General features: G+C 38.0%; 1 protein-coding gene and 1 long non-coding RNA gene across 9 annotated transcripts in view; one reads left to right on the forward strand and one right to left on the reverse strand.

Moving 5' to 3' along the window:
- The window catches only part of KIF6 (kinesin family member 6), a 353,330-nt gene that overhangs the window by 56,492 nt on the left and 270,701 nt on the right, over nucleotides 1–26,137 (reverse strand). The window lies entirely within an intron of this gene.
- Nucleotides 2,276–26,137, forward strand: part of LOC107515464 — a 76,872-nt gene continuing 53,010 nt past the window's right edge. The window contains exon 1 of the long non-coding RNA XR_001598015.2: nucleotides 2,276–2,457. This is a non-coding gene — a long non-coding RNA (uncharacterized LOC107515464). The remainder of the gene's footprint in view (nucleotides 2,458–26,137) is intronic.

The raw sequence follows: 26,137 nt of genomic DNA on the forward strand, positions 1-26,137 counted from the left end.
TTGTGGAGAATTCTCATTTCAGCAGAAGCTGCTTTCTTTTCAGTTCATGGAGTACATTGGTCATCAGCTGCTCTGGGAGTCTAACAGGTGCCAGGAGGGGAGCACACCTTTACATCTTTTGAACTTGAGAAGATTAAAAATGTAAGGCTTAGGAGCAACTTCCACCTTCTATGGGAGATTCTGGATATTAACTCTGAGGCAAGCACAGCTATGTTTGAGATAATCTAATCATTTAATGGATCATTTGAGGTCTGTACATGGAAGGTTAAGCTCCACCATTCTTGGAGAAGCTTGAAAAATGAAATATCCCAAATGCAGGTGTTTCGGGGTAGAGTTAGGTGTTCCATGTTCAGAAACACAGACTGAACTGTGTTCTTGAACCACTAGAGAAATTTTTCCCCTCTAAATTTGAATGGAGGTTGTCCTATGTCTAAAGAGTAGTGTTTGTGCTTGGATGGTGTGATAGTTAATTTCATGGGTCATTTTGGCTAAGGTTGGGTGTCCAGATGTTTAGCCAAACACCAGTCTACATGTTGCTTTTAGATGTGTTAACATCTACATCAGTAGACTTTGAGTAAAGCAGACTGCCATCCATAATGTAGATGGCCCTGTCCAATTAGTTGAAGGCCTAAGAGAAAAAATACCGAGGTCCCGTGAGGAAGAAGCAACTCCAGGATGCCTTGAGACTAGAGCTTCAACATCAACTCTTCCCTGGATCCCCAGCTCGTGGACTTGTCCTGCAGAATTTGAATTTGCCAACCTCCACAATCATGAGGAAATGCCTTAAAATAAGTCTGTCTTTCTTGTCTCTGTTTTCCTCCCTCTCTATCTTTCTCCATATATATACATATGTATATGTATATGTATATATGCGCGCACACACACACACACACACACACACACACACACACAATTTGTTCTGTTTCTCTGGAGAGCCCTGACTAATGCAGGTGGAGCGGGTGTGTGTTCTTGTCCAAGCATTTGCTCTAGCACTTTGGGAGCAGAGGACAGACTGTGGTGGGATGGGCGTGAAGGCCTTAATCTTGTCCTCAGCTTGCATGTGAATGGAGGCTCTCATTCAGGTACTGAATCATTATCATAATAACATGAGAAAGACACTACTGGTATTTAGTGAGCTGTGCCTGGTCCTGCACAGCAAACAATAGTCCCTTTTCAACAGGCCAGTGGCATTTCCATTAAAAAACACTGAGTTTGGGAAAATAAAGTGCAACGAACTATTTGGGAGGACTATGAAACAAGACAATGGCCTGGAGGGAGTGAATATGTAAAGACACAGTTGGGCCTGGAGGCCAAAGCAGATTGCTGTGTGGAGGGCATAACAGAGGGGATGTGAAGGCCCCCAGGAAGAAGGCCCCGGAGCCACGCGACCAAAGCCCTTCAAGCTCCACCTCCAGGGTAGCTCTGAAGCTACTTTCCTGAGAGCATTTTCATTCTCCCTGAGCCTTTGGGCAAGTCTTGTCAAAGCTGGCCTGGACTGGTTGGATGCAGTAGTCAGGGAAACAAGATCCATAAGACTGGAGAAGTGGCCACTAGCATTGTCATCATCAGAGGACAACAGCAAACAGCAGTCCTCGCAGCACAGAGGAAGATGAGAAAGCCAGGGGGAGGATCCAACAGTGCATAAAACAGAGCATTTGAGAGGCAGCCCTTGGAGACCCTCTCAGGAACAGTCTGGGGAATTCGTTTGAGACGAGTGGACTAATTTTTAGCAGTAAAGCCAATAGAGACTTCGGCCATAGTAATTTGGGAATAAAAAGGAGGCACAGCCCTGTTTGGCTATCACAAGCTGGTGAGGCCAAGGCTGTCTGAGACTCAATGAGAAAAGTTTCCTCTGGTGCTGTTCCTACTCCAGGAACAAGAGGGGGTGGCTATAAGGGCAGGTGAGGGGTGAGAAGGCCGTTGCAAACTGGAAAAAGACAGCATTCTTTCAAACACAGCCTGGACGATTATATTCCCAACTGATGCCAATCCGAACTCACAAACTGCTGAAGAAATGAAATCTGGTTGAATTTGTTCTTTTTCACCCTTCTTAAAAATATCAAAAGCTAATTTTTTGCAGACAGCTCTGTGCTGGCCACGCTGGCTAGGCCTCGTGGTGTCCAAAATAAACACACCTGATCTAGATTTGGTCAGCATCAGGAGGCCCAAGAAGCGGCCAAGGAATTAACAGAGGAATCCAAGGATTGTTCCTTATTTCAAAAGGCCTCAACTTGAAATAACTCTTGCGTTGGAGGACTTGTGTGAGTATGGCAAGGAGAGGGAGCAGGGCTGTGGGGGAGAAGTTTATGAATCCATGCAGGTTTATGTGAAAGGATTTCAATGCTGACCTGTCATTGGAAACAGATCTGACTCGTTCTTCACGGTGATGAATATTTATGATCTTCTCAGAGTCAAGGGTATCAGTGAAGAGTGAAGATGTGTGGCATGCAGTTTCTGGTGAGAACTTTGCTCTGGGCCCTAGGATATTGTCTGCTGGAGACAATATGTTTGGGGTAATGATTTTCTGTACCACAGAATTACAGAAATCTGTTTTCCACAGATTATGTGTCAGTAGACTAATGTCAATGATCCTCTGTGGGTTGTTACTTTAACAACAAGGGGGTATTTAGTGGATTTGGTGGTTTTTACCTGGATCTTAGAAAGTCACCAACTATGCAAATACAATGGATGAATGATGGGTGAGCTAAGATCTTGCATATACAGCAAGAAAAGAGCAACTAGTTATGTGCATGGCAAACAGAGCATTCTGAATTCCTAATAGTGTGACATTTTCAATATAGACAGTGACTTCTGAGGAGCTGTCAAAGGAGCCAGAGGCCTTCCTGCAGTTTCTCAACTCAGTTCTCTCAGATTCTGCCCAAATAATCCAACCCCAGTTTCCTCTGTCTTCTCTTCACCGTCTGAGTTATGGTGACCCCCTATCTTTCTTAGTATGGTTTCTCCCAGAAGCAGACCCTAATACAAGTAATTCCTTTGAGAAGTGATACTTGGACAATCTTATAAGAAATTGTGGAAGTGAGACAGGGAGTGAAGGCAGCCAGTAAAGGAGCCCTAGCTCCCACTGTGGGCAACTGGAACTCAATCCCACTGGAGACCTTTGGAAGACAGTGTAGGATACATACCACCGAGTCGTCCTCCTGAAGGTGAGGGAGGGGGGTATGTATATACCAACCTCCAACAGTCATTGGTTGAGGTGGGCGGGGCTGAGGGTGTAAATTCCCTAGCACTAGCCTGCTCTAGGTGCATCCCTTGGATGGCTGGAGAAGGCTCTGAGGAAGAGCGAAAGGTGCTAGCAGAGGGACTCGTGCTAGTGTGTACACACATGGTATGCAGAGGGGATCTGAGTGGAACTCTGACAGCATCTGCTCTATCCTTCATTTCTTGTTCTTCATTCTCCTTGTCTTAAAAAGATTACTACCTCCTCGGTTAATATAGTCTCTTACAAACACAGCTAATTCCCTGGCAACCAAGCCAACAAAAGAGAGGCAGAGGAAATGAAATAGTCTAGCCAGTCCATTGCCTGATTTCTTATAGGCCTGGCTGGTATTTTGGGGGCTTGGTTTATTTTCTGGCTTAGCAGATGGTAATAACTATAGCAGCTCCTAGTTTTCTACTGACCATATTTTAATAGAAACCAGATTGCCCAGACCTTGGCTCACATTCCAAATGCTGGGGTGAGCTACTCTCTCTCTTTCTGCCTCAGTTTCCCTTTTTGGGGGTGTCACCTTGGAAGTGAAGCTCTGACATCAGAAACTCCTTAACTCTTTTTCATAGAGATCAGCTTTCATTTGGTGAAGTGGAAAGGTGACCACTTCAACCTTTGTTGCTATGATGGCAAATGCTACTTCAACCAACCCTGGCTACTTCAACCAACCCATCTGGGGTGTGAAGGGCTCAAGCTATTTCAACAACTTATCTTAAGAACAATGCAGACATACATCCTCCTTAGCCTGGATCCTTCAGCCTGTTTTCCTCACTCTGTACTATGTCCGGCAGAACCTTGCAGCTGTTTAGAAAATCGGGAAAAGGCATTGTTGGCTTGGGGAAGCTTGCTTTGTGGAGAGAGACTGAAAAATAAGCAAATTGTCTGAAGTGGGACAGAGATCAGGAGATCTCCTGAGGCACGTTTAAGAAACCCATAGATTATGCTGGGTTGACCATAGAAGAGGAAATTGTATTATAGATGATTATCTCTGAAGAAATGTTCCCAAATCTTCTACAGGATGCTTATTTGTGGTAACCTACTATTCCACCAACAAGGCCTGGCTGAGAAGCCCTCGCTGTCTGGTTTATTAGGGGGCTCTGCAGAGTAACTGCAGGGCCTAACCCCGAAAGTCTTCTTTGTCTTACTTCTCAATGAGTTTATAAGTATCCTGAGGCAGAGACTCTCTTCTAGGGATTTGTGTGTCCCCCATCCAGGGCCTTGAATTTAATAAAGGCACAATAATTGCCAAATGACTACATCATAAGACCTGGAGTTTCCGCCAGAATTCTTGATCATAAAAGACTTCAATTTCCTACTCTCTCACTCTTGATGGCCCTGCCCAAACTAAGGAAAAACTGTGGTAAAGGCTCCTACTGTGTTAAGTCTGAAATAACTCACCAAGTCTGTATCCTTAACACACACACACACACAGTTGTCTAAGGCACTCTCTCTAGAGAAATTAAAACAAAATTCTATCTTCTACATGAGATTCATTCCAAAATTATAGATGAAGTATGTTGTTTAATATTCCTTCCTGTCTTCTTTCTTTAGTGGACTCATAGTTTTATTTTTTAATATCATTTTTAATTATTAAATTAACATTCAGTATAATTGACTTGGTTGTGCATGTGTGTGCATGCACATGCATGGGGAGTTCTAGTAGATTTAACGGTGTGTAGATTTGTGTAACCACCATCACAATCAGGATTCCCAAAGGTTCTATTGCCCCTAAACTCCCTCATCCTGTGCTGCTGGAGTCACACAATCCCCCACCCCTGCTCACCATCACTGCAGTTTTTGTCTTTTTCAGAGTGTCATATAAATGGTATCAGGTTGAGTTTGGCTTCATGAGACTGGCTTTTCCACTCACTACAATGCCTCTGAGGTTTCGTCAGATGTATCAGCAGCTTGTTCTTTTTATTTCTGAGTAGTAGTCTATTGTATGTATTACAGTCTATCCATTCACTCATTGAAGGACTTTTTTTTTCATTTTTGGTGATTATGAGAACTGCTATAAACATTTGTGTACAAGGTTTTGTGAGAACATGTTTCTTTTTTTTCTCTAGGCTAAATAGCTGGGTTATACGATATGTCTATGTTTAGCTTTCTCAGAAACTGCAAAGTTGTTTTCTAAGTATCTGCACCATTTTTCATTCTCACTAGCAATATATAAATTCTAGGTGCTCCACATCCTTGCCAGCACTTGGTATTTTTTTTCAAAATTTGAAGCTACTTTAATTGGGATGCAGTGATTGTTTTAATTTACATTTCTCTAATGGCTAATGATGTTAAATATCTTTGCAAGTACTCATTTACTATCTGTACATCCTCTTTGGTGAAGTTTTTGATCACCAGACACTTTAGCTCCCCACCACCCCATCTTTTGTACCCTCTAACCTGTTCCATTGACTTACATGTCTAATTTTTTGCCAATATCTACACTGTCTTGATTCTAGCAGCTTATAGTAAATCTTAAAATTGGGTGGTATGAGTCTCTAACGTTATTCTTCTATAAAATTGTTCTCATTCTAATTCCATTGCCTTTCCAAATACATTTTAGAATCACCTTCTCTATAGCAACAAAAATTATGCTGGGATTTTGATTAGAAATCTATTAAATCTAAAAATCATAATGTATTTCCTATATCTATATCATTGAACATAGTATGTCACCATTTCTTTATGTCTTTTTTGACTTCTTTCAATAGAATTTGGTAGTTTTCAGCATGGAAGCCTTCCACAGGTTTTACTATTTTATACCTTGATGTTTCTATTTTTTAAATTACTATAAATTACATATTAATACTTTCTATATGTATATGTACATATATATGCTCTATAACTATATTATACATTTTAGAGTATTGAATAATAAATATTTAGTTTTGGCTGTCAATTGTTCATTACTAGTATATAGACGTATGATTAATTTTTGTGTGTGGGCCCTGTATCTTGCAAACTTGCTGTACTCTTTGATTGCTTCTAGGAGCTCTTTTGTAGATTCTTGGAATTATCTAAGTAGACAAATATATCATGTATTACCAGAGACAGTTTTATTTTTTTCTTTCAAATTCTATACTTCTTATATATTTTCTTGCTTAATTGCACTAGTTAGAACTTTCAATATTGTGTTAAGTAGGAGTGGTGAGAGTTGGCAACTTTGTCTTGTTGCTGATCTTAGAGAAAAAGCATTAGGTCATTCACCATTAAGTATGATGTTAGCTCTGACTTTTTAATGGATGCCCTTCATTAGGTTAAAAATGTTTCCCTACATTTCCAGTTTGAGAGAGGTTTCATTGTGAATGAAGGTTAAATTTTGTCACATACCCTTCTGTATCAAAAGATATGATCATGTGTTTTTTCTTCCTTAGTTTGGTAATATGGTGGATTATATTGATTGAATACTGAACTAGAATTGTTTTCCTGAGATAAGCCTCACTTAATTGTGGTGTATTATTCTTTTTACATATTGCTGACTTAATATACTAGTATTTTAGAATGTATGTTTATGAGATATATTAGTCTACAGTTTTCTTATGAGGTCTATTTGGTTTGGGATCAGGATAAACACTGGCTTCATAAAATGTGTTGGGAGTGTACTCTCTTCTATTTTCAGAAAGAGAAATTGCGTGTAATTGGTGTTATTTTTTAAATGTTTGGTAGAATTCTATAGTGAAACTATTGGGCCTATAAATTTCTTTTTCGGACCCTTAGCTATGAATTTAATTTCTTCGATAGATACAGAAGCATTTAGGTTTATCTGTTTCTCCTTGAGTGAGTTTTGGTAGTGTGTGGCTTTCAAAAAATTTGTTCATTTGATCTAAATTTTTAAATTTATAGCTTGTTTGCAATAATCCCTTAGCCTTTCAATGTCTGTAATGATGTCCCTCTTTCAGTCTATTATTGTTATTTGCGTATTTTCTTTATTTCTTTGTCAATCTGGCTACATGTTTATCAATGTTAATGACTTTTTCAAAGAACAAGTTTTGGTTTCAATGATTTTCATTTATTTTCTTTCTTGCATTTCTCTTTTTCAATTTCATTGTTTTCTTTGCTCTTATATTTATTGTTTCCTTTTTTTGCTTGTTTTGAAATTATTTTTACATTTTTTTTCTAGTTTCATAAGGTGAAAACTAAGGTTGTTGATTTTAAATCCCTTTTTCCCTCAGTATAAGTGTTTAGTACTATAAATTTCCATATAAGTACTGCTTCAATTGCAGCCCACAAATTTTAATGTGTTTCATTTTTATCTTCTTCAGTTGAAAATATTCTAATTTCTCTTGAGACATTCTTTTTGACTCATAGGTTATTTGGAAATGTGTTTTGAAATTTTCCATTTTCTTTCTCTTATCGAGTGCTAGTTTAATTCCATTATTGTTAGAAATCATGTGTTGGATTATTTCAATACTTTTAAATTTGTTAGTTTTTATTTTATAATCAGGAATTTGGTCTGTTTTGGTGAATGCTTCATGTGCACCTGAAAACAATGTATATTCTGCAATTTTGGGGTAAAGTGTTCTACAAAGGTCAACTAGATTTTGGTGGTTGATTGTGCTGTTTACTTTATTCTTGTTAATTTTATAGGTACTTTTCTATTAATTACTTAGAGAGGACTGACGTCTCTAACGATAATTGTGAATTTGTGTAATTTTCTTTTCAGTTGTATCAGTTTTTGCTCCACATATTTTAGATTTCTGTTTTTAACTACATACACATTTAAGATTGCCAGGACTCCTTGGTGAATTGCCTTTTTTATTATCATGCCATCTTCCTTTTTATCCTTAGTTATTTCTTTGCTCTGTAGTCTACTTTGTCTGGTTCCCTTTGGTTTGTATTTGTATATACTTTTTCATCCTTATACTTTATCTAGATCATTATATCTAAAGTAGGGTTTTTGTGGACAGCATGTGGTTTGGTCTTTTAATCCATTCTGCCAATCTGTGGCTTTTTTTTTTTTTAACCTGCTTCTCTCCCTATGTTCTCTTTTTTTTTCTGTCTTTATTGACATATAATAGACAACTAGTTGCCTGCATTTACACTGTATAATTCATGAATTTTTTTCAATTATAGTTGGCATACAACAGCCTCAGCTGTACAGCATATTGATCAGAGATTCATACAACTCACAAAGTGATCACCCCACCAAATCTAGCACCCCTCTTCTCTCCCACATATTTATTTTTACATTATTAACCATCTTCCCCATGCTATACTCTACATCCCCATGTCTACTCTGCAGCCATCCACCTATCGATCCCATTGCCCTTTTTCCCCCCTAACCCCTCCCATCTAGTAGCCCTCAAAATATTCTCTGTATCTATAAGTTTATTTCTACTTTTGTTGTTGTTGTTTTTGATTTTGTTCTTCAAATTCCACATGTACAAGAAATCATGCAATATTTGTCTTTCTCTATCTGACTCATTTCTTTCAGTGCAATGTCCTCTAGGTCCATCAAGGCAACATCTTTTTCAATGCCCATTGTGTTAGTCTGTATATGTCTTCTAATCTGAAGTGAGTCTCTTATAGGCAGCATATGTAGGGATCTTATTTTCTTATCCATTCAGCCACTCTATCTTTTGGTTGGAGCACTTAATTCTTTTCCATTTTAGGTAATTGTTGATAGGAATGTAGTTATTACCATTCTTTATTCCTAATTTTGATACATGTTTTTTCTTCTTAAAGAAGTCCCTCCAACATTTCCTGTAATACTGGCTTGGTGATGATAAATTCCTTTAGCTTATTTTTGTCTGGGAAGCTCTTTATCTATCCTTCAACTCTAAATGATAGCTTTGCTGGATAAAGTATTCTTGGTTGTAGATCTTGGGTCTTCATCCTGTTGAATATTTTTTTGCTAAGGCCTTCTGTCCTGAATAATTTCTTTTGAGAAATCAGCTGCCAGTCTACGGGTGCTCCCTTGTGGGTAACAAACTATGTTTCTCTTGCTGCTTTTAAGATTCTCTCTTTGTATTTAACCTTTGGCATTTTAATTATGATGTGTCTTGGTGTGGTCCTCTTTGGGTTCCTGGTTTTTGAGACTCTCTGAGCATCCTGAGGTTTTATGTCTATTTCCTTAATCAGGTTAGAGAAGTTTTCCATTTTTATTTCTTCAAATAGCTGTTCAACATCTTGTTTTCCTTCAGGTACCCTGATGACACAGATATTTTTACCTTTAATAGTGTCCCATGGGCTCCTTAAATTTTTATTATAGTCTTGGCTTCTTTTTTCTTGCCATTCTGATTGTCTTTGGCTTTCCCATCCTCTATAATAGGTCATTTGATCGTCTTCTTCATTCACTTTGTTTATTCCATTTAATATACTTCTCATCTCAGATGATGTGTTCTTCATTTCTGACTGGTTCTCTTTTATAATTTCCATTTCCACTTTTATGTTTTTATCTCTTTTTTGAAGTTCTCACTGAATTCATCTATGCTTCCCAAAAGTTCATTGAATATCTTTATAACCAGTGTTTTGAATTCTGCATCTGTTAGATTGCTTGACTCCATTATTCCTAGATCTCTGTTCTGTTCTCTTATATGGTTTCTGCTTTTTTGTCTTCCCATTTGGCAGCCTTTCAGTGTCTGTTTCTATGTACTAGGCAAAGCTTCTAAGTCTCCCGGTCTTATTAGCATGGCTTTGTGGAGTAGGTGTCCAGTGGTACAGTCCTGAGAGGGGTTCAGCTGCAGGCCAAATTTAGCCCCATCCTGTGCCCTTCTGGGGCCACCTGTTAAGATTCAGCCAGCAATCCACAGATGCTGTGCTTATAGTCACTTCAAAAGGCCACACCAGAAACCGAGGCCAGCTGCCACCAGTGTGAGTTTGACTCGAAGAGTATACACCTGGATGTGGCTTGGGTGGGGCTGCAAGTTGGAGGAGGCAGCGTTTCAGAGAATCCTCTGGGCGGAGCAACCTCTGTTATCCAGTTTGATGGCGTTTGTGCTATGGCAGTGCTGAGACTGAGCACTGGGATGAGGAGAGCTCAACAGATGTACAATGGATACCACTGGCACTTCTTCCTGGGGGAGAGAGCCTTGCCAAGGCCCTCACTCCAACAACTCAGGGTCCTTGTGCAGCCAAATGGGCACTGGTGCTCAGAGCGAGCAGGTCCTTCACTGCGGAATTCCACTTGCGGCCACAGAGCCTTTAAGAGGCGTCTGCAGCTGATGCTGCCACAGCCTCTGTCCCACTCAGCCACTTAGGCCAGGCAGCCTTGCGTCCTCACCCTGTCCTACCTTCTGCCATTGCAGGGTGATTTCTTAGATTTCTCCCTAGTTGTATGTCTCGTTCATCTAGATCCCAGGTATTTTTCCTTGCTGTTTGCTCCTTGTTTCTGTCACAACTTTGATTTGGTTATCAGAGGGATGAACAGAGTCTCTATCATCTATGCCATCCCCCCACCCCCTCTCCCCCCAATCTGTGGCTTTTAATTGATATATTTAGACTGTTTGTATTTAATATAATTATTGTTATGTTTAGATTTAGGTCTACCATTTTCTTATTTGTTTTCTCTTTCTCTTTTTTTTTTTTTTGGAAACACTTTTTTCTTTTTCTTGCCATCTTTCAATTTAATTGAGTGTCTTTAGAATTTTAATTTACTGATTAAATTTTTGATTATATTTCTTTGTAGTTTTTAAGTGGTTCCTTTAGGGATTATAAAATATACTTAAATTTTCCAAGTGTACTTAGAGTTAATATTTTACCACTAGGAAACTTACCACCACATAGGTCTCAACCCTCTTATCTTATGTTGTAGTTGCCATATATGTTACATGTATATATGTCGAAAATCTCATCAGACAATGTTATAATTTTTACTTTCGATAATCATCAATTTTAAAAATAATGTAAGAGAATAATAGACTTAATTTATTCAGATATATACCATTTTGGTTGAGATCCTTTATTTTTGATGATCTAAGTTTCCTTCTGATAGCATTTACCATTTATCTAAAGAATTTTCCTTAGCATTTCTTTTAGAGCATGTCTTCTGGCAGCTGACCAGAAGTCTCTTAATTTGCCTTCCTCTGAGAATGTCTTTAGTTCTTCTTCATTCATAAAGGATATTTTTGCTTGATATGGAATTCTGAGTTGATAGTTTTTTACTTTCAGTACTTAAAAAAAATTGTTCTACTTCTTTGTGGCCTCCATGGTTTCCGATGTGATATCCACAATCATTTGAATAATTGTTACCCTGGCGACTTTAAAAATTTTTTTCTTTGTCTTAAGTTTTTAGCAGTTTTATTATGACATGTCTAAATGTGAATTTCTTTGCATGATCTGCTGTCTTTCATCAATTTAGGAAGTTTTTATTCTTTATTTATTCGGATATTTTTACCGTATCACACTCTTTTGTCCTTCCGGGACTCTGATGAAACAAATGCTAAACTTTTTTTGTTGTTCCACAGGTACCTGTGGCTCTATTCATTTTCAAAAACCAGCTTTGAGATTTGATTCATATATTATAAAACTCACTCATTTACATTACACATAGCAATGTAGTATATTCACAGTGTTGTTATCCATAACCACAATATAATTTTAGAACATTTTCATACCCCCCCCCCCAAAAGAAATCCCATGCCCATTGACAGCTACTTCCCCACTCACACTCCCTAGCTACAGGTAATCACCAACACACTTTCTTTCTCCACAGATTTGCCTCTTTGGGACATGTTGTATAAATATAATCATACATAGTCTTTTGTGACTAGCATCTCTCACTAAGCACTATGTTTTCCAGGATCATCCATGTTGTAACATGTATCAGTGCTTCATTCTTTTTTGAGGCTGAATATTCCATTATATGAATATACCACATCTTACTTATACATTCATCAATTGGTGAACATTTGGGTTACTTCCACTTTTTAGTTATTGTGAAGAATGCTGCTATGAACATTCATGTACAGGTTTTTGTGTGAACATATCTTTTCAATTCCTTTGGTTATATACCTTGAATATAATTACTGGGTCATATGGTAACTCTATGTTTAACTTTTAGAGGAACTGTAAGACTATTTTCCAAAGTCACTGCACTATTTTAAATTCATACCAGCAGAGTATGAGCGTTCTAATTTCTCTACATCCTCTTCGATGCTTGAGTCTTTGATACAGCCATTGTAGAGGGTGTGAAGTGGTACCTAATTGCGTTTTTAATTTGCTTTTCCCTGAAGACTGAGGTTGAGTATCTTTTCATCTACCTATTGATCATTTATATATAACTTTGGAGAAATGTGTATTTAAATTATCTTTTTTAAAAAACCTGAAGTATAATTGATATATAACATTTTATTAGTTTTAGGTATACAACAACATAATGATCAATATTTGTATGTATTGCAATATGATAACCAGAATAAGTGGTTTTCTTAATTTCTTTTCAGATTGTTTATTGCAAAGAAATACAATTGATTTTGTTGGTATATAATCTTATACTCTGCGACCATGCCGAACTCTATTAGTTCTAATAGTATTTTAATTGAGTTCCTTAGAATTTTCTATCTACAAGATCATTTCATCTATGAATAGAGATAATTTTACTTTTTCCTTTCAAATCTGGGTAACTTTTAAGATGTTGATTTTTTAATACTAAGAGAAGGACTTTATTTTTATTCTTATTACATTTAATCTTGTTTGTTTTAACCAATAGTTCAGTTCTCTTCATTTGGACGGTCTTCTAAAGCATTTTATTTGCAATTCATTTTTTTATCCCCGGCAGCTGTCCCAGTGTCTGAAGTTTTGCATGTAATAAATATTTACAAAATTAAGATTGTGGTATGAATTTGCAATTTTGGTAAGCATTTCTTTTCTGTGTCTTTCATTGATGTAAATGTCAAATAATTTCGGTGCCATTAAAATGTTTAGGTTCCAGGATATCAATAGTGGTAGCAGTGGCACCTAGAACCTGTCCTTTTACAGTACCAAGAGGCTGTACCAGAAGTAGGAGACAGCCGCCTCAAGAAGCAATGTAGACACCACTGGCACAAACACTGGAACTGGCTTTGTGGAGACTAACATCAGAGGATGAAGGTAAGGCACCCTCGCTTTGTTTGGGTAGCAGATGGCACGAAGGAAGCTAGAGCAGGAGAGCTGGAGAAGAGTGGCCATGGTATGAGCTGAGAAACCTTGGTTAAGTGCAAATGTAAAATACTCTCTCTGGACTCTTAAAGTTAATGAAGGGGATATTCAGAGGCCTGAAGATCCCAGAATAAGAGATAAGAAAGAGAGCTAAATTGAGTACCATTTCATCTCAGGCTGATATGATTTGGGAAAACTTGAACTAGATATGTAAAAGTCCCTCTATCACAAATTATTATTTTGATTCATCCTTCCCTTCAAAATGCTGGTCCATTTTTCTTCTTTCTTTCAATTTAACCCCCTACACTGCCTGCTCTGCTTCTTCAAATTCTACAAAATCCATAACACATCACTTTTGCAGTACCTGCCATTGACTAAGTGTAACTAGAGCCTCTCAGATTCCACTCTTATATCACAATCAATTGATATGTTCATTAAAAAATATTTTTTCCTCTTTGTTGTTCAGATTAGATAGTTTCTATTCTCTCTTTAAGTTCATTAACTCTTCCCTTTGTCAACTCCATTCTTCTCTTGGGTCCATTTGCTATTTTATTTTTTGATTGTAATTTTCCATTTGGTTCTCTTTTACATTTTTGATATTTTTACTGAGCCTTTCTACCTTTCATTTTGTTTCAAGAGCGTTTTCCTTATTTCTTGAAGTATAGTTTTAAGAGTCACTTTGTCCGTGTCTGATAATTCTAACACTGTGCCATGGTGGGGCTGGTACCTATTGATTATCTTTTCCATTGTGAGTTGAGATTTTCTTGATTCTTCTTATACTAAGTAATTTTGGATCACACCCTGAACATTTTCAGGGTCTTGTTTAAATCCTAAGAAGACTGCTGATTTTCACTTGTTTGTTTGTTTTAGCAGACAATCAATCTTATTAGGCTCAGGTCGCGTATTCCAATAAGCCTTCTTTGGGCTGTGGTTCCAATGTCAGCTCTGTTTTCGAAGGATTTGCAGTGCCATGCAAATTCGTCCCATTTGTGTGTCAGCCAGTGGCCAGTATGGGACCTGGGTATTGGTTTACCTTATAGCAGGGTTGTCAGAACCTTTGGTATGTGCTTTAGCTCAGCTTGAAAGTGAGCACAGGAGTTTATGTAAACAACTTTATGGAATAATTGTTTTGATTTCCTTCTTTTCTATGCTCTACCTGACAGATTATGACTCCCCGAGGCCCTACTTCTGGACTCCTCAATCCTGCCATACCATATCTATAACTATGTATGTATCTGGGACCAAGTAGTAAGAGAACAGAGGGGAAAAAGCAATGGAAAGTCTTCCCATGTTTTTGGTACCATGGCCCCTTAGCCTGGAATGAAAGAATCTCCTCTATCAGAGTTTTAGACTTCTGTAGGGCTGTTGCTGCTGTCACTGCCATCAGAAGATTTTCTGGGTGTACCGATTTGATAGTACTTTGACTTTCAATTCTAGTCTCCTTTCCTAAGCTTCCTGCTACCATTTATTTTTTGGAGTTCTGAGATAGCTGTTCCATGTGGCCTGTCTATAGTTTATATTTGTCTTCAGTAGGAGAGACAGGATGAAGTATGATTATTCCACTTCGTCCAAAACTGGAACCTCACACTTTTTTTTTAAAACAACAATATGTTCATCTCACTGGTCAGTTGTACAGTTAGGGCTTCAAAGTTGCATTTATAGTATTTGCTTAATTTCCTTTCTTATTATATAGGCAGACTCAATCGCTCTTCTTCATCCAGCTCATTAGTTGATTCTATTTGTATTGTACTTAATTCCTTATCAAACCTCAGACATTTGTGCCTATGTGATCTTATGTTTTACCAACCAGGCCAGTTCTCACACACTGAATCTCTCTCCATTAACCCTCTTGCCTGTAGAACAATTTAGATCTGCCTCACATCAAATTCACATTACAGGATTTTAACAGCCTGGACTTGGGTGATGTAATACAATACTTATCATGTTCATATGATGTTTTTAGTCATTCTAAATTGTGTAATTTCAAGCCATTTTCATTAAACTCAGGAATAAGGAAGAAGAGGCTGTTACTGTTATCAGTTAATAGTGACTCAGAGGCTCTAATGAATGCAGTAAGACAAGAAAATAAAAAACTAAGTGTAAATATTGAAAAAATACTTTTCTCTTGTGATGAATATAATCCAAGTTTAGAAAACTCAAGAACCAACAGCAAGAAAAAGACCACTAAAATTAAAAAAGAATTGGTAAGATAGATGAGTACAAGAAAAATATTTTTAAAACAATATATTTTTTTTCTATCTCAGGAAATGGAAAAATATTCCATTCACAAAAGTGGCAAAAATTATAATATACTTAGGAAGAAATCCTACTCTTGGGACTCTATTCCAAGGATTGGCAAACTGGGGCTGGCGGGCCATTCTGTCCTGCGGTCTGTTTTTGTACGGCTTTGGACTGTGAGCTAAGAATGGTTTTTACATTTTTATAGGGTTGTAAAAAAAAAAAGAAGAAGAATATGCAACAAAGACCATATGAAGCCCACAAAGCTTAAAATATTTACTATCTGGTCCTTTTAGGAAAAGTTCCCATAGAAGTAAAAGCATCAGTATATAAAGATATAAATATGTGGGTGTTTACTGCAGCAGTTTATGTGGCAGAAAGGTGGAAATAAAGCAAATACCTGTCAACTGGGAAATGATCGTAAATATTGTAATAAGGCTATGCTCTAGAAAATTATGTAGCCTTTTAAAAAATGAAATATAGATACCTATTTGCTTTTGAGGAATATATATATATATATATATATATATACACACACACACACACACATATATACATATATATAGATATGCATATTTGAAATTCTGGATGCAGTGAAAAGCAGGATACAGAGGAATGTACACAATATGATTATTTTTATCTCTCTGTTTTAAGACGAGCAACCCAATCCCCCATATAAGTATGTGAATGTTAATATAATTATATTGACATGGAGAAAGAATTTTGAATGTTAGGCCAAGGGACATGAATATTTTTGTTTGGCATTGGGTAGCCCTCAGAGGTTTTTGAGTGAGAGTGAGGAAGAGAGAGATCAACTGGAGCTGTGGCTTGGGGATATTAATCTTTATAATGCAATCTTCACTATTTATTACCCAGAATTCTAATTTAAAGGTTGCCAACTTCCTATTGGCAGACTACTGCCAAATCTGCTGTTTCCCTCACCATTAAACCCTTCTATTCAATGGATTTCTCTTGGAATCAGCATCCTTGGATTTTTCTTTAGCATCTGAATAGCTTCGGGGCTTTGGCAGCCATTTGAATTAATGCTGACTCTCAATGAACTCCTTCCTCTTCAATCCATCCTCTTCCTCCAGTAACAATAGCAGAAAGTTATTGCCACTATTGTCATATTGAGACTGCCTATGGAGTCACCATCACACCCTGGTTAGTGGCTGTTTGGCCAAAGGCTTCCCCAATTCAGCTCTGCCCCTAGTGGAGAGGATGTCTGACCTCCCAGGTGTTAGACCCCTTTTTGCATGTGATGTTACCTCTGTTCTGAGAGTTAACAAAGTTTTTGTTCTAATCATCTCACTGGGGATGAGGAGAAGCCAACTCTTCATGAAGCCTCTCCATGACATTTGTTTTCATTCTTACAAGACTGTGGCATGGTATTTACTTCTGGAGGAATACATTGCTTCATAACCCTCAAACATCAACCTGGTCTTGCTTTAGGTTATTGGTGCAGACATTTAATAAACTTTATGTCTTTGATGTTCCTTGTCTATTAAGTTTACTTGGTACATTACCCATTTCTGTAGTCATTCCTTAATTACTTGCTTTTGTCTTCCAACAAAAGGGAGTACCCCCCAAAACCCTAGTATTTGCTAATGAATTGGTAGGTACTGCAACTTTCTAGTTATTTATTAGGGGGTTTTCTAGACTTCACCATCACCTCAACAGGTGCTAATAAGTTGTTTCCCAAAACACAATTAAATTAAAAATATTCTGGCATCATGAAAGATGTCTTAAATAAAGATTCAATTAATAAAATCAGTCTTTACCTTATACAAAGCTTACATTTTCAAAAGTAAAATCATTCGACTTGTGGTCTGGTAAAAGGTTTAACCATCTCTATGCAGGAGTCATTTATTCAGGTAGTGGTTAATGGCTACAAGACAATTGATCTGAAATTACCATGTCCAGTTTTGACCCATGTATATTTTAGTGAGAGCTATGCATCGTGACCAAGGTTACCTTTGATATCTTCCTTGGGACAGTGTTATGGTGAGGAAGACTTGATAACACTCAATAAACAATTTCAAAAAAAGGAGAGCAGACAAACCAATCTTATCTAAGGTAATTTTTAAAATTAGAGGAAAGCAACTGTTTTAGGGTTCTCTCAAAAATTTTAAGAGAAAATTAAAGCAAGTGACAGATTGGAAGATAAAATTTGCTACATAGCCCATAGACAGAGGCCCAATATCCAGAGAACACAAGGAGTTCCTACAAATCAAAAAGAGAAATTCAACCAACCAGTGGGCAAAACATATGAGACACTCAATTCTACCAGCTGTCAGGGAAATGCAAATTAGGACAATAATAAAATACTATTTTTGTGCTCTTCAACTGGCAAAACTTAAATGACTGATATTATGTATAAGCAGGATGCAGGGGAATGGAAACCATCATACACTGATGGGAATAAAAACTAATGAAGCATTTTGGGAAAACAACTGGGGAGTACTCATAAAAATTAAAAATATACATTCACTGTCATCCTCCCCAGTTCTACTTCTAGGCATCCATCTCAAAGGAACACTCATATTTAAATACAAAAATGCTTGCATTGTTTATAACAGAGAAAAATTGGAGAAAAAAGGAAATGTCAGTTACAAGGGAGTAATTAAATAGATCATGGGTTATTCATTCTTAAAAATAGCTCTATTCAAAATGGTGTGCAGTAGACTCATATTCCCTGTTAAATGAGAAAAAGTGTAGAATAACATGTACATTATGATCCCATTTATGCAACAAAACAAAGTGTTTTTCTACATATTTGATGCCTATCATCTATCTCTGTATCTATGTATCATCTATCGTCTCTCTCTCTCTCTCTCTCTCTCTCTCTCTCTCTCTCTCTCATATCATCTATCATCTATTTATCATCTACATCTATCTACAAATGCACAGAAGGAAATGGAAGGACATGCATCATATTTTTGAAAGTGGTTATTCCTCTCTGGTTGGTATTGGAGGAGAAGAAATGAAAAGGGCCTCTTACATTCTGAAATGTATATTAATGTAGTGTTTGAACATTCTACAGCAAAATGCACTCATGAATTATTCGAGCAATTAAAAGGGTACAAAAACTAACCCTCCAATGAATCTATAACTTTCCAAACTCCAGATCAGAGGTGAGACCCTAGGTAGGCAGGCTTGCCCTTCCTTGACTGACTTAGCTTTTCTCCACCTCCCACCAAGGTCTCCTTCCTCCATTATCTTCCTGGGAGTAAGGATGGGGGAAAGGCTTCCTTCACTGGCTTCTTTTCCTTCTTTTTATCATGAACTTGAACCCAGAGGGGACAAGTGACTTTCCTGGGTACCTATACAACAGAGGCCTGATACCTCCTTCTTAGTTGGGCTGTGAATTTTCCTGCCATCTAAGAGCATTGCCATTGGAACCCAACAGAAACTGGGTTCCAGTTGTGGCTCTACTCCTTACTAGGTGTGTATTATTGGGCATGATTATTAATGTCCCTAGTCCTCAGTTTCTTTATCTATAATAAGATAATAATAGTACCTCTATCAAAGTTAGTAATTATCATATTAGGGTGAGAACTTGACCTCTTCGACATTTGCTGGCCCCAAGTCTGTACTTAGAACTTGATGGATGACCGTGAGCTTCTCTGTTTACTCCCAGTCCTTTCACGTAACTCCAGCTGGGTCCAAACATTGATATTAGACTTTGTGGTCTCTGCAACTTTCCTCCTAGTTAACCTGCCCCTGGCCACCCTTTCAGCATTGCTTGGGAAGCTTCCCAGGGTCCTGCTGTTATTATTTTCCTCAGGCAAACTGCCTGTGCTGGGCTTTTGTTCATGAGATGCCTGATTAGTGATGCAGCCTGGATGTGCTTGGGAGCATCTGTCTTTTAAATGTTGTCCAACAGCCGACACATACCTGCTGGAAGGAGAGTACATGGTCCCTGTGGATGGACAAATGTTTCTACATGCTGTTTTATCCTCTTCTCTGAAGGTTTGTGTTTTAACTAGCACATTTGCTGTGAAGTTGCAGGAGTATATTTTTAGGTTTGCTGAAGTAAGTTGTGGTACAGACTGTGTTTTAGAGACCGGGGCTGGTCCATGGGGTCATGTTACTACATGAAATCAACACCGATCCGAAGCCATCCCCACCCTGAGCAGAATGGCCACTGTTGGGGAGAGATATTCCAACCCTTGTGTGTTCCCTATTTGAAAACTACAGGTGGTTTTCAGCAAGGGATGCATCAGTGTTTTCGCGGTGGTTGAAAGTAGGCACAGTAAACTCTCTGCTATTTTCAGCTCTTCCCTGTCCATGTCACTGACAAAGTACCTCCTCCCCACTTCTACCTCAGTTAAAAATATTCATTCTCCTTTTTAATCAATATAAGGTGAAGAAATACACTTTTCTTTCCTAGAAGTGAAACAACATGGTATAAACCATCTTCCCTTGGAAAATGAATAAGATGGGCCCAGCTCATGCTGCTGTGTTTAAAGAGAGTCTGCTGCCCTTTAGAGAGTGCTGAGAGAGCCTCAGCCTGGAGGGACAGCCTTCTTACAGACAGACGCCTGCCTCTCCTATTTGTGAAATTCCTGGTTTACATAAAAGTTGGTACTTTTTTTGTAGGGTTATTCTGATATCTAGATAATAGTATCTCCGGCAAGTTATTTTTGAAATACTTTCATGAAAATTATCATGTCGAGGATGTACATTACTGTTACGATGAGATTAGAATGCATCAGCTGCCTTCTGAAAATCTGAAATGACTTTCCTATGAGAGGAAGAAATTTTATTTTAAGGCATTTCATTAAATGAAATAGATGTTGGGAAAATTGGTTCTTTGAAAAAGATTCAACTTAGAGCCTCAGCTTGTGCCATATTCTGCAATAAATCCTAAATAAGTTGAGTGTAAAAAATAGAATAATAAAAAAAAAACTATGAGAAAATTTAGGAAAGCATTAAATAGATACCAGGCAATGAACAACCCATCATTATTATTGTTATAATAATAAGTACAAAAGCAATGGAGGAAGTCATAAAAGAAAATATCAATGGGTTTGATGATATTAAAAATAATAAAACCCTGCATATTATAATGCAAAGACTAGTCACTAATACCATTGGTAAAACAAAGGGCAACAGCCAGGTGATTCCTTGAGAACTGAGAAATAAAAAAAATTGATGTCACCTTTTAAGAGTGAATCAGCAAAAATCTTCACACAGTTCTCCATGAGTTAAAACCAAGAGGATACAAGACGTCAATCATCATGCCTGCCCTAGCCATCCTCTTTATGAAAGAAAAACAACCCCTGCCCCACTCTGCTGCCTAGGTGACCACTTTCTGAAACACAAGGCCTCTTTTCTGCCTGGGCCACAGCTGTCTGGACCAGAGGTGGGTTTCTGACCCAAAGAGAGCATATTCTTAAGCAGCGGCTGTCTTGAAGCCCAGAAAAGACAAATTGGGCCAGTCAAGGTCTCTTTTTGGTAATGATGAGTTAAGAAGAAAAGCAAATAATTAGCTCATTAACCTTGAGGATGTGCTCAGGTTACAGCTGGAGTCAGGGCAGACTATGAGCAAGTGGGGTCAGCAGGGCCAGTAGGTTGCAACAGACATGCACAGAGGCAGAGGCAGTAAGAGGCCCTGGGGGAGGCACCGGGAGAGAGCTGGGCTCTGGAACCACCCCGGTTCCTGATGTCCAACCCCCGCCCCCATGCTGGCTCTGGCTCCTATTCCTGCTTGGAGGGAGTCTCAGATCTTATTGTATCTTGATGAGATTCTTGTCATCACCACATATGCATCCTAAACCTGAGCTAGCTCACTAGGTTTCTATTTTTGAAAATTAAAAGAGCTAAGCTAAAAATCATTGTTTCTGTGACCCAAAACACTATCAATGCAACTAGGGGTTCATCCTTGGAAGGCAGGAGTGGGACATAATTATAGTTTTATAAATAGAAGACTACCGTAAGTGGTATTTCATCTTTTCTGGAGAAAAGGGTATTGTGTACAGAAGTGGGCTGGTGTGTGCTGCAGGAACATTTGCTCCTGTGTTCAGTGGATGTCTGATGAGGTTTTACCGCGACAGAGGGAACCTAGCACTCAAAATGCTTTACTTCTCTTTGTTTTGATTCCCTTTGTGCTTGGGGATGCCTATTTATCAAACTTCTAATAAGTAATCTATTTTGTTCTCTGGATGGGAGGCAGTTTAAGAGCTCCTGTCTATGAAAGAACATCCTCCTGGTATATTAAAAAATTGCCTCCCTGGTTTATGTGAGTTGATTGTTATGGGTTAGTCTTTCTGAATCCACACCGTCAAGGCCAGATCCTGGTCCCTGGTTCATTCACTAGTTAAGACCACCCCTGTCGAGACTCTTGGGAAACAGCCATCCATCTCTTTTTGTTGATGTTCTGACCAAATCATTGCTTCCTTCTTTTATAAATGCCAATTATCAGTATTATTTATTGTCAGTTAATATACACTACAGCACTCCAGCTTGCTTGGATCTTTTTTTTCTTCTTCTTCTTTGAGCTCCAAGATGACAGCAATACATTTAATCAATTCCATGAAGATATCAGTCATACTGGTTATGGGCTGTCACTCAGATAACTACATGTCTTGGAATTTCAACGTTCCAAATTGTTACAGAAGAGAACTTAAGAAATCAGCTCTGCTCTTTTTATCTTTAGATGCCCTGAGTTATCTCAGAAATATGTCGTCTATCCATTTTGCTTTTAAAGTTTCCTAGAATCTCTAAACATTTAATTATCTTTTCTGGGCAAAATCTCTTTTTTCACATGCTCTACAATATTTTCAATATCATTGAAAATTATTTCTTCCTTTTTGAGTCTCTTTAAAGATGAATTGCAAAGTATTGGTCCCTCTGTATGATATTAACTAAGAGATAGTTGATTCTCTTACAACTATGTTTCTTTAACAGGAATCAGCTCATATATGATTGTTGGAAATAATGTTAGTGTAATATGGGAGTCTCATTTGTTCATAGAATTTTTTCTAGGTTGGAGATTTGCACCACCAAAAAAAAAGTTGTTAAATACAAAGTAAGCCAGCAGAGCCGAGCCCAGCAGATGGTGGAGAAGCGCAGGACTGTAGACAGGCCCATTCTTTCCACCTCCCTGCCCTTGGCCCAGTGTTCTTTCTGAGAATGAAGAGAATCTTTCTTATTGTGTGGCTCTTCCCATATCTGGCTTGTTGTTTATGTCTCCATTACTCATAGCCTCTATCCTGTGTTATGCCCTCTGCTATCATGATAATCTCAATCTGGAAGAAAAAAAATCTGATGTTTTATGCAGCCTTTCTTTATGTGTTAGGCATTTAACATGTCTTTTTATTTATATTATGATTTTTATTAGAATTGAAATTGGTTTGTTAGAGTTCTGGTTATAAAGTTACATGGGTTTTAAGAGGTCTTCCCGATCTTAATTTTCCTATAATCCCTGTTATTTTTTAGTGTGTAATTTTGCATTTATTCCATTATAGCAGAAGCGCCTGTACTTAAAACCCGTTTTTAAGTTCCCCATTCACAGCTTTCTTTTTTTTGTCTGGATATATTAGTCTAACTGTTATCTTTTCTCATAAGAAATAATATCTACTCCTTTGTAGATTTCTTGTTTCAGGCCACAGATAAATTTCTGAAAGGTCTGTAGTGAATATGGTTATTTTCTGCCCAGCATTTCTTCCTTTGGAGAAAAATATCTCTTTGATTCTTTAAAAATCTTGTTGCGTTTATGTGGTGTAGGTGGGCTAAGCCCCATCTGAGGAGTGGCCACAGGATCTAAGTACAGTCAAGCATAGCATTTTGTTTCCCTGGATGTGGGAATTGCTTCAGAGATGGGCATATGACTTAAGCCAGGCCAATCATTCCTCCCCCCAGGGACTTTCACCAATGTTGTTGGAAAGATCCCTTTTGCTAGGATTATGAATTCAACAGACCATGTAAACTTAGAGTTTTCAGGGGCACCTTGCCACTAAATGGAGAGAGGCTATCGGAGAACATAGTCAAGCAGAATCGAGAGATGGAAGGAGAAGAAGGGGAGGAAGAGAGGGAGGGGGAAAGGAAGGGGGTCTGGAAGGAGATAGAAAAGGAGGAGACGAAGAAGGAGAAGGAGATGGAGAAGGGAAAGGAGGAGAAGGATGAATTTGAAGCCAACCGTACTTCTTGGACTTCTTGGTTATATGAGACAGTACACTTCCTTTTATGCTTACCGTCAGACATTCTGACCAATACAAATTGAGCACAAATTCATTGAACCTTTTCGATAAATACGATTTTTAGGAATGACACTAAATACTCGAATACTCAATCAGAGCTTGTTATTTAACACAAGCCTGTGGCGAATCACTTAATAAACCAAAAATCTACTTTGTAACTTTTTCATGGTCACTTTAGCTGCTTTTCTCTGAATTACCTCTCTTCTGGAGAGAGTTACTGAGGGACTTACTTAAGGAAATACATGAAAATGCTGGGCAGAATGAAAGGGTGATATCTTGGCTTTTGCATTTCTTATTTTTGAGAATACTGTATTTTTTTTTTTTTTTTCATTTTATGGACCATAATCAGGCTTTCTCTAGTCCTTATCCATGCTGGCTTTGGTACTTAAGCATAAGTACTTCATTCCACTTATTCCTACTAAATCTCATCTAAGTTTACATTTTTGAATTTTCTCTTGTTTTCTGAACCATCAGAAAACCCACTCAGTTGGAACTGTATATGGACTGAACACGCAAACCTTCTATATTCCAAACTCTTGAAAATGATAGTTGAAACCCCCAAGGGACACAGAATCCTTCTAGGGCTGCTGCAAGCCCATAGTACACCTTTCTGCAAATTATGAAAGGGCAGCTGCAACCCTGGGCCAGTACGTGTGGAGTCTGGAGAGCAAGGGCAGGCTGGGTTCAGATCCTACTCACTGCTACGACTGAGCCCCATTGTGCGAAGATGACCTATCGTTAATCATGCTACGAAGACACCTTTAATCTTTTTGGGCTATGTGTACATAAATTAGGGTCTCGTTTGAGCCTGTTTTTGGGCATATCATGTAGGATAAAGGCCAAATACTCAGGAAAACCGAGTAATAACTTAGCAAAATTTTTAACTCAGAAGAAAATGTCAAAGTCAAATAAACCTGAATTTATAGAGATAGTATATTGTATTTAAAAGTTTGAGTTGGACAGAAATGGATTTTAATTCCAGCTTGGCCACTTAGTAGATCACCTCACTGAAACTCCATTTTTTATTCTGCAAAATAGTAATAATATCATACTTCGTAGAATCTAGACTACATCAACTGTAAGGCTCATTCTTATTATAGAGGTTTTTAAAATGTGAAAAAATAGCCAAGTGGGATGGTCGAATATATCCAGATTTGAGGTGTTAGCACTGTAAAAATAATTATGTATCTCAGAATATATGACATAAGGTAATATCTCCTTATAGTAACAGACTTTCTCTGTGAGGATTAAATGGGATAACGTAAGTCGAGGTCTGGGCACAGCGCGGAGTCAGTGCTCAATAAATGGTGGAGGCTGTTTTTGATGCAGTTGTTATTTGGAACTGGTGACAAATAGTAACAAAAGAGTGTACTTGATTCGGGTCTTCATAGTCTAACAAAATGACCTGTACGTAATCTTCCTCTCCTCCAAGATAAGATACTAAAAGGCAACTTGTACAAGTCGGTCTAGAAGTAAATCTCAAAGGAAGATTAAAGTACAGAAAATGCACGAAACTGAAAAGTAGTCCTATTTATCCTGCTAATGGAGATCCAGTTCTGATATTCTCAAACCACAAACGTACAAGAGAAACATTTTTTAAAAGAGTGTTGTTCAGATAGTGGGTTGGGGTCCTTCTTTGAATTTGGAGCAGGAGAAAGAAAACTTCCAGAATGTTTTGTTACCTTTTCTAATGTTTGCCTTTTCTCTTCACCTCTCACTAACGGTTACGTCTATAACATTTCCTGTGATTTTTGAATCGATCATGGATTGGAGCACTAGTAAAAAAACCTTTTGTGCAGAACCCTGTGATGTTAGTTTTCATTTAGGCCGGAGGGGTCTGGAGAGGACGAAGATGTGCCAAGAGGTGTCAGTCAAACCGTTTCACCTGCCTCCAAGGCAGCTGGTTCCTGGACTGGTCTAGGAGAGGGCCTTGTGCCAAGGAACAGCCATCCATTGTCCTTTCCTGCCAAAGGTGGTGCTGCCAGTGGAAGAACACTGATGTAGAAAAAACTAATGCCAGGATTCTAATAAGTGAAAAATGGCCTGGTTTATATCTCCAAAGCAGTCTATTTTTTCCCTGCAGTTTGGGACCTATGGCATTTTTAGAGATGATGAATGAAATCAGGGTGTATGTGAACAAGGTCAAAACTCAGCCCATATGATGAGAAGCAGCCTAAATGTCCTGTGTATGGGATAGGTAAATACAATGAAAATGGCTCCCCATGTGGAAACAAAGATTCTATTATTATTTTAAGGAAGATTTTAAACTGGTTATTTTTTCCATTTTTGATCTTAACTTGTTTCAACATCAGGTTTGATGTAAATGATGTACAGAGAAGGACAAAAAAAGAGTTTGTGGCAAGAGTTTATCTACCTAGTTTGGGTTGGCTTGTTA

This window comes from Rousettus aegyptiacus, unplaced genomic scaffold (genome assembly GCF_014176215.1).
Source record: "Rousettus aegyptiacus isolate mRouAeg1 unplaced genomic scaffold, mRouAeg1.p scaffold_m13_p_1, whole genome shotgun sequence".
In the NCBI taxonomy this organism is placed as follows: domain Eukaryota; kingdom Metazoa; phylum Chordata; class Mammalia; order Chiroptera; family Pteropodidae; genus Rousettus; species Rousettus aegyptiacus.